The sequence below is a fragment of the Myxine glutinosa genome, chromosome 4 (assembly GCF_964187855.1).
Source record: "Myxine glutinosa chromosome 4, kmMyxGlut1.1, whole genome shotgun sequence".
Lineage (NCBI taxonomy): Eukaryota > Metazoa > Chordata > Myxini > Myxiniformes > Myxinidae > Myxine > Myxine glutinosa.
Genome location: NC_136264.1, coordinates 139,332,675 through 139,342,507, shown reverse-complemented (window position 1 = coordinate 139,342,507; position 9,833 = coordinate 139,332,675).

The window sequence follows — 9,833 nt, the reverse complement described above, 5'->3', positions numbered from 1 at the left end:
CTTTTATAACCCAAGCCAGCGAACGCTCTCGAAGCCCCAAAACCACGCCTGTCAGGCGATCCCACTCCAGCCTTGGTTGGCTGGTTATGGCTTACTGGCCCTGCCCTGGTGGCTGGTTGACGTGGCCGCACCTCCATCCTGGCGCTCCGCCCCCTTTTCGGGCCTTACCTCGTGGGTTTCTGGGCTGGTTTGGGCGGAAGCCCAGCGAGGTGGCGAACGCTGCTGGCAACCTAAAGGACGAGGGCGAGTACAGACTGGCGAGCGCTTAATGGCGTCGCTTGGAAGGGAGGCTGCCAAAATGAATGGAAGGGCCTACTCTTATTTGATTGACCCAACGCAGATGCATCTATTGGAAAATGGCCTTATCTAAACACAGACTATGAAATAACTGACATCCTATGGTGACCTACGTGTTGCTTGTGGCCTATCTATGGGGTGCAACCTTTAACCTTTAATGATGTTATCTGTGTGGGTTCTCAAAACCGCAACAATATATCTAACTAGGACATTATTCATGCCATCATGACGTGGCTATTTTTGTTTTTGTAAATGACTTACACTGCAGGTCAAAAGTTTTAGAACACCTCAAATTTTCCAGTTTTTAATGAAATTTAAGCAATTCAAGTCCAGTGAATAACATGAAATGGTACAAAGGTAAACAGTAAACTGCTCGAGGTTAAAAAAAAAGTTTAGATTCGCAAAAACGGGTAAATAATGTAAATTGCACAGTTATATTGTAAAAAAAGGTCTTCTTCAGGGAACAAGTAATGGGTTAACAACTTACAGCTGTTCTGCAGCAATGTAAGTAAATTAAGCCTTGAAAGTTGATGCAAACAATTCCTATGGGTGTCCCAACCTCTGCTGATTACATGATTACAAACCCCCTGTCTGTATAAAAGCGGTATTGGAACAGACTGTTATTACACACTCTGAAGCATTATTTGGACAATATTGCACTGCAGGAAGTAGTATATCGCTATCATAATGGCGAGAAAAAGGCAATTAACAAAGGAAGACAGACAGACCATTATAATCCTTAAAAGTGTAGGTCTTTCCCTTCAGAGAAATTGCAAAGAAAGCCAAGGTTTCAGTGAGTACAGTTTCCTACACCATCAAAAGGCACTTGGAAATTGGAGGAAACTCTGACAGGAAGAGGCCTGGCAGACCCAAAGCCACAACAGAATCAGAAGACAAGTTTATGAGAGTCAACAGCTTGCGTGATAGGCGGCTCACAGGACGACAGCTTCAAGCACAGCTTAACACTGGTCGAAGTAAGCAAGTCTCAGTTTCAACTGTGAAGAGAAGACTTCGAGCTGCAGGTTTTACAGGTCGAGTGGCTGTAAGAAAACCATTGCTAAGATGGCAAAATAAGAAAAAGAGGCTTGCCTGGGCCATGAAGCACCGCCAGTGGACTACTGAAGACTGGAAGAAGGTCTTATGGACAGATGAATCAAAATTTGAAATCTTCGGTTCATCACGCAGGGTTTTTGTACGCCGTCGAGTAGGTGAAAGGATGGTTCCTCAGTGTGTGACACCAACTGTCAAACATGGAGGAGGAAGCGTGATGGTCTGGGGCTATTTTGCTGGATCCAGAGTCGGCGACTTGCACAGAGTGACTGGCACCCTGAACCAAAAGGGCTACCACAGCATTTTGCAGCGCCATGCAATACCCTCTGGTATATGCCTAGTTGGTCAGGGGTTCATCCCACAGCAAGAAAATGACCATAAACACACCTCCAGGCTATGTCAAAACTACCTTCGAGGAAAAGAACAAGACGGTAGGCCTCAAATCATGGAATGGCCAGCACAGTCTCCAGACTTAAACCCCATCGAGCTGGTTTGGGATGAACTGGACAGAAGGGTGAAAGCAAAGCAACCTACAAGTGCAACACATTTGTGGGAACTGCTGCAACAGTGTTGGGAACAACTTCCCGAACATTATTTGATTTCCATTGTAGAAAGAATGCCACGAGTGTGTTCGGCGGTTATATCTGCATAAGGTGGCTACTTTGCTGAGTCAAAAATTTAAATTAAATGTTGTTAAACAAAATGATTCTATGATTTCTTTTTTTATCTCCAATTGTTTATTTGTTCTATGCCTAATTTCAGAGTATATTGAGACATTAAACTGCGTAAATTTCAATAAAAACTGGAAAAATTGAGGTGTTCTAAAACTTTTGACCAGTAGTGTACAATCTTACTATAATTCAACAAATGTCTGTCCGTCTGTCTGTCCGTCCGTCCGTTCGTTTGAAGGTACCGCAAAAACGGCTGAACCGATCGCAACGATATTTTGGGTGGGTAATCCTGGGATCTCCTGGAGTAAAATAGGGTATATTGTTTTTCCAATTTCAGCTTTGGCCTCCAGCATTTTCAGGTTTGGACTCCCGCATAACGTTATTTTCCTGGGTGCAGCACAAACGGCTGCACCGATCGCTGCACGGCTGCACCGATCGGCTGCACCGATCGGACTCGGTGACCTCAGACAAAGACCTTTTATAAGGACATGGGTTGAATCCCTGCTTGAGAGAATGCAAACCCCCTACCCGCCATCACGGCCGTCTCTCCAACTCACAATCCCACGAGATATGCGGAAAGGACGACCCAAAACCAATTATCTTCTTTTTGATTCGTATATAAACATCATTAAAAGTAAATAATGACCTCGGCCAAAGTTCAAACGATGTGGGTTTAATCTGTACATGAGAGAATTCCACATAGCTATTTGGGTGGTGTATAAGCCAACAGATCGCTGTATCCACCGATCTTGCCAAGGCCGTAACACCAATTGGCTTAAAATCCTTTTAACTGTTGACTTGGTAGTTTTTACAATAAAGGAAGCATTAACAATGTTGTTAAAAGTTGATTTTGTGATTAATTTGTGATTGGAGATATGTTGTTTGGAATGAAAAAAGAGATATATAGAGTTCAAGTGAATGACGGCATGTAGTGATGGTTTCTACTTTCTGAACGTGAACTTCGTGGATCACCACATGCAGATTTGCCACGGACCCACGATCGATGTTTCTATATGTGAACGTACCCATTTGTTTGCGAACGGGAACGTTTTTCATGGAATTCCTTCACGAACTTGCTGTCCATGTCTGATGTGCGACTGAAGGTGCTACAGGAATGTGGAATTTATTGTTTTCATGCTTTAGCATTCGCCGTATCTGCATTGCCTGTTTGCTTCTGGCCTCCCACCCGTGATTAGCACGGGTATCTCACTCGTATCCTTAATTTCACCCGCATGAGTTGGAAAAAGAAATAATGAATTTGTAATGGAATGCTTATCCAAAAAGCATCAGTAAAACTTTAGTCTGAAACTGGAATACTCCTGGCTAAATTTTGTTCAATATCAACAACACAATCATTAAAATGTTAAACAATAACAATTTTATCCTCAACTTGAACATTATTTATTTTAAATTATTTAACTGAAGTATCTTTCTTACTCTAATTTATAACTCTATGATTTTTCAAGTGTCCTTTATATCATTTTTATTCTCATATATATGCATGGAGAAATGGTCCCATTGGTCCCTTTTTACATTTCTTAAAAGTTTTGTAAGTACATTTTTAGAATTGGTGTATTTAAGCCGCGTTTTTTCAATGGGGTTTAATTTATACTTTTAATATAACTTGTTTTTTCTTTTTTGATCTCAATAAGGATTTGGTGATCCATGGAGATCTTTGAACTGTCCAACAATTTGAGGATTTCAATGTCTGTAAAGTGATTATTGCATCATATATATGAGTTACTATTTCCATAAACTTATCAAAAGATGTGTTACTATCTTGCAGGACAAAGACCTCAAACCAAATCAATTCAACGATTTTTTTGGTTTATTACAAATTTCGGAAGTCAAGTAGCAAGTGAGTTTTCTCAAAGTACATTTCGGTTGAAAGATTAAATCAGGTATTTGGACAAAGACTGGAAAATGGTCCATATTGACTGATAGTCCATATCGTCTATATTCTACTAGTACCCGACTGCAAAGCCGCAATGAGCTGGCGAAACCAAAGCCTCTTGCCACTATTTTACCCATCACTATGGCATCAGTAGGTTAGGTAGTTGGTAGTAGGTAGGTGTAGTAGGTACCGTCGGTGTAGTGGGTGTAGTAGGTGTAGTCGGTACCATTTGCATTCTGGATGAGATTAAAATTGATAAAATATACTTCTTGATTAATTCGGTGAATTCCATCTCAACTTCGGATATTTCCGGCCGTGAAAAACTCTGCCCGGCGGCTGCGAGATTTCTAAAAAATAATTCTTCGTCAATTTTACAATATTTGACGCCGTTTTCACCCTCCGAAACGCGTAATAAGCTTTAAAAAATATTTTTCAAATGCTCGAATCTCATTGGTTCTGGTGTTTGGTGACGATTTTCGTTGAAGATAACGAGGTTGGTCTTAACGTATTTTAATTACAAATTAGAGGTGCATTAGATTGTGAATCAAACAAAGACGGGTGAAACAAACTCCTATTGAACTTTTTCGCAATTGTTTTATGCAAACTTCCGCATCCGGTCGATGGCGGCCTCCATTGCGTGATTTGGTTTTAGAAATATTTTTTCAAATGCTCGAATCTCATTGGTTCCGGTGTTTGGTGACGCTTTTCGTTGAAGATAACCAGGCCCGTGCGGGCCGAGGTTTGTCTTAAAGTATTTTAATTACTAGTACCCGACTGCAAAGCCGCAATGAGCCGGCGAAGCCAAAGCCTCTTGCCACTATTTTACCCATCACGATGGCATCACGAGGTTAGGTAGTTGATAGTAGGTCGGTGTAGGTACCGTACCTGGTAAGACTTGGTAAAAGAGAAGAGCAGACAGTCCTCCCCAATACCTACATACAATAAATGTCACAAGAAGCTTAAGGAAGTAACTATACGATGTGCTAGCTTAAGGCCTATTTTAAGAAATTTTAACTGGGCTGAACATACGTTTTCACAGTATGTGTGTAGTCTTCTAACTTCAGTCGCTGTCAGGGCTGGTTCTCTCCGGGCATGGCAGCTTCATCCACCAGAAGAAGTTAGCTTGCAGTAAGATCAGTGCCGACAGATCAGACGATAGCGCCGTTTCAATGGCAATGTGTGACTGTCGTTAATCAAACCGAGCTTTCTTTCTTGATGTAAACCGCTTATACCGTATTTCTGGCCGTGAAAAACTATCCCCTACAGCCGCAAGATTTCTAAAAAAATAATCTTCATCAATTTTAGAATATTTGACGCCGTTTTCAGCGTCCGAAATGCGTAATAAGCTTTGAAAAAATATTTTTTAAATGCTCGAATCTCATTGGTTCTGGTGTTTGGTGACGATTTTCGTTGAAGATAACGAGGTTGGTCTTAACGTATTTTAATTACAAATTAGAGGTGCATTAGATTGTGAATCAAAGAAAGACGGGTGAAGCAAACTCCTATTGAACTTTTTCGCAATTGTTTTATGCAAACTTCCGCATCCGGTCGAAGGAGGCCTCTATTGCGTGATTTGGTTTTAGAAATATTTTTTCAAATGCTCGAATCTCATTGGTTCCGGTGTTTGGTGACGCCTTTCGTTGAAGATAACCAGGCCCGTGTGGGCCGAGGTTGGTCTTAAAGTATTTTAATAATAAATTGGAGGTGCATAAGATTGTGAATCAAACAAAGACGGGTGAAAGAAACTCTTATTGAACGTTTTTCAATTTGTTATGCATACTTCTGCATCCGCAAGATGGCGGCCTCCATTGAGCTTCGGAATTCTCATGCCAAGGCATAATCTGGTCTTCGACATAATACGTACGCGTTTATTGACAACACCTGCTTCGCCGGCTACTAGTACCGACTGCAAAGCTGCAATGAGCCGGCGAAGCCACAGCCTCTTGCCACTATTTTACCCATCACTATGGCATCAGTAGGTTAGGTAGTTTGTAGTTGGTAGTAGGTAGGTGTAGTAGGTACCATACCTGGTAAGACTTGGTAAAAGAGAAGAGCAGACAGTCCTCCACAATACCTACATCTATCTATAATTCCAGTAATCTCTGTATGTCTGTGTGTATGTCTGTGTGTCTGTGACCGCTGTTTCTCGACAACCACGGGTCCGATATACTTGAAACTTGCCAGGTATATTGCTGGGGACCCGAGGATGTGCCTTTTCAAGGTTTCATATTAATCGGAGAAGTAGTTACCGAGCTATGTCCAAAAAACGATTCAACCAATCAGAGAGCAGCGAGCTATCACGTGTGCCGAACGTGGCGAACAGACTCTGCCTCGGACGGCACATTTGAGAGCGTATTCATTTATTTCACGTTGGCAAACTATGTTGCCGCTATGTTGGCGTTAAACTATGTTTTAAAACTAATTAAAACTAATTTGCGATTCATCGTAACTGCGATATGCGACCTTCCGGACAGTCAAATGAGGACGTCACTTCCAGACTTACGGATAGTCATAGTGACGACGTACTGATGCTGAACGTGGCGAGCAGACGCTGTAAGGTACGATCGATTGTAGTACACGTTTATAATAACTCTGCCGATACAGGCCCGATTAACTGCAGCGCCATCCGAGCTGCGGCGTCGGGACGATACATTCATTGTACGGTCACATCACGCACTTACGGGCACGCCCATGGGCCCATGGGCACGCCCATGCATGCATGGGCGAAGACATTTTTTTTTTTTTTTTTGGCAAGGAACGGGCACCCACGTACGGGCACGTCCTAGTACAATAAATGTCACAAGAAGCTTAAGGAAGTAACTATACGATGTGCTAGCTTAGGGCCTATTTTAAGAAATTTTAACTGGGCTTAACATACGTTTTCACAGTATGTGTGTAGTCTTCTAACTTCAGTCGCTGTCAGGACTGGTTCTCTCCGGGCACTGCGGCTTCCTCCACCAGAAGAAGTTAGCTTGCAGTAAGATCAGTGCCCGACAGATCAGACGATAGCACCGTTTCAACGGCAATGTGTGACTGTCGTTCATCAAACCGAGCTTTCTTTCTTTATGTAAACCGCTTATACCGGTAGGTGCAGGACAACATCATAAATCAGACAAACCTACTGAGCATGGGAGCATGGGATTGAAGCCTAATTCGGCTTTTCAGGTCTACCACTAAAGAAGAGAAAAATTTCGAAAATGGCCCAGAGTGGTTTACTTTCAAATTACGTTTCGTGAGAACATTGTTTTTTATCGCGAAAAGAAGGTGATAGACGCTGATAGTGACCTGTAAGTACTCTTGAACATCCTCAACAACACATATATGCTGGTGCGAGCACTCAAAGGTCTTTACACGCTATAGAGAAATTTATCAGTGTACAGTTAAAGTGTAGACTTAAACTGGTAATTGAAACAATGTGGCGGGCACATGGGGCAATAATTCCGCGCACCAGTGGGTGGCGCGAGTGCCCAGGCGGGGACCGTCGGCACATGCCCCGCCCTTCGACCGAGCGGTCACGCCCGGGGACTAGGCGTGGCCTCGGCACATATATGCGGGCTCTAAGCTCGAGCCCGCCCAGTGCTGCAGTTCGAGCTTTCGTAATAAAGACTCTTTTGGTTTTAACAAACGCGTTGTGGCCTCCCTCTTTGGCAAGCAAGTTGTGTGCGCAGCACCACACTTCAACAGTGTAGATTGTAACCTGGTGAATGAACAGGAGTCACATGACACTTTCTCACGAATTAGCTTGGGTACCCAAGACTTGGGTACATTTATATCGTGGTTAAGCATAAACGTCGTCCTTCATGCCACATCTGATAGGTCGGTGTGGCGATGAAGAATGGAGGCGAAACATTGTTCCTCGTTTTGGCTTTGACCGAGTGACATGGCGTTTTGCAGAATCGAGTCGAAAAACACGTTGTTCAAGTGCTCGTACTTTTTCGCTGTGCAGTATGCGAGTGACTTGATACGTTTCACAGTTCCCAAAGCAGTGACGATTTTGCTGAGGAAATTTGAGCATATGATGAGAACTATTTCGAGCAGCATATGCTTACGCGTGATTCGGTTGTTTTGCACCAACCTCGTTCCCGGCGTCGCAGACGACGCCCTGGTAAGATGTCCTGTGTCGAGGGCGCTGATTGGCTGACCTAAGCTGATCGCTGATTGGTCAGCTCACAAAATTTCGAAAATTCAGACCTAAAATGACACAATTTGCATTCTGGATGAGATTAAAATTGATAAAATTTACTTCTTGATTAATTCGGTGAATTCCGTCTCAACTTCGGATATTTCCGGCGGTGAAAAATTATCCGTATTTCTAAACTAAATATGTAAACCGCTTATACCATATTTCTGGCCGTGAAAAACTATCCCCTACGGCCACGAGATTTCTAAAAAATAATTCTTCGTCAATTTTAGAATATTTGACGCCGTTTTCACCCTCTGAAACGCGTAATAAGCTTTCAAAAAATATTTTTTCAAATGCTCGAATCTCATTGGTTCTGGTGTTTGGTGACGATTTTCGTTGAAGCTAACGAGGTTGGTCTTAACGTATTTTAATTACAAATTAGAGGTGTATTAGATTGTGAATCAAAGAACGACGGGTGAAACAAACTCCTATTGAACTTTTTCGCAATTGTTTTATGCAAACTTCCGCATCCGGTCGATGGCGGCCTCCATTGCGTGATTTGGTTTTAGAAATATTTTTTCAAATGCTCGAATCTCATTGGTTCCGGTGTTTGGTAACGCTTTTCGTTGAAGATAACCAGGCCCGTGCGGGCCGAGGTTGGTCTTAAAGTATTTTAATAATAAATTAGAGGTGCATAAGATTGTGAATCAAACAACGACGGGTGAAAGAAACTCCTATTGAACGTTTTTCAATTTGTTGTACATACTTCCGCATCCGCAAGATGGCGGCCTCCATTGCGCATCGAAATTCTCAAGCCAAGGGATACAGCATAATCTGGTTTTCGACATAATACGTACGCGTTTATTGACAACACCGGCTTCGCCGGCTACTAGTACCCGACTGCAAAGCCGCAATGAGCCGGCGAAGCCAAAGCCTCTTGCCACTATTTTACCCATCACGATGGCATCAGTAGGTTCGGTAGTTGATAGTAGGTCGGTGTAGGTACCGTACCTGGTAAGACTTGGTAAAAGAGAAGAGCAGAAGTCCTCCCCAATAGCTACATACAATAAATGTCACAAGAAGCTTAAGGAAGTAAATATTCGATGTGCTAGCTTAGGGCCTATTTTAAGAAATTTTTAACTGGGCTTAACATACGTTTTCACAGTATGTGTGTAGTCTTCTAACTTCAGTCGCTGTCAGGACTGGTTCTCTCCGGGCACTGCGGCTTCCTCCACCAGAAGAAGTTAGCTTGCAGTAAGATCAGTGCCGACAGATCAGACGATAGCGCCGTTTCAACGGAAATGTCAATGTGTGACTGTCGTTAATCAAACCGAGCTTTCTTGCTTTATGTAAACCGCTTATACCGTATTTCTGGCCGTGAAAAACTATCCCCTATGGCCGCGAGATTGCTAAAAAACAATTCTTCGTCAATTTTAGAATATTTGACGCCGTTTTCAGCGTCCGAAACGCGTAATAAGCTTTAAAAAAAATATTTTTCAAATGCTCGAATCTCATTGGTTCTGGTGTTTGGTGACGATTTACGTTGAAGATAACGAGGTTGGTCTTAACGTATTTTAATTACAAATTAAAGGTGCATTAGATTGTGAATCAAAGAAAGACGGGTGAAACAAACTCCTATTGAACTTTTTCGCAATTGTTTTATGCAAACTCCCGCATCCGGTCGATGGCGGCCTCCATTGCGTCATTTGGTTTTAGAAATATTTTTTCAAATGCTCGAATCTCATTGGTTCCGGTGTTTAGTGACGCTTTTCGTTGAAGATAACCAGGCCCGTTCGGG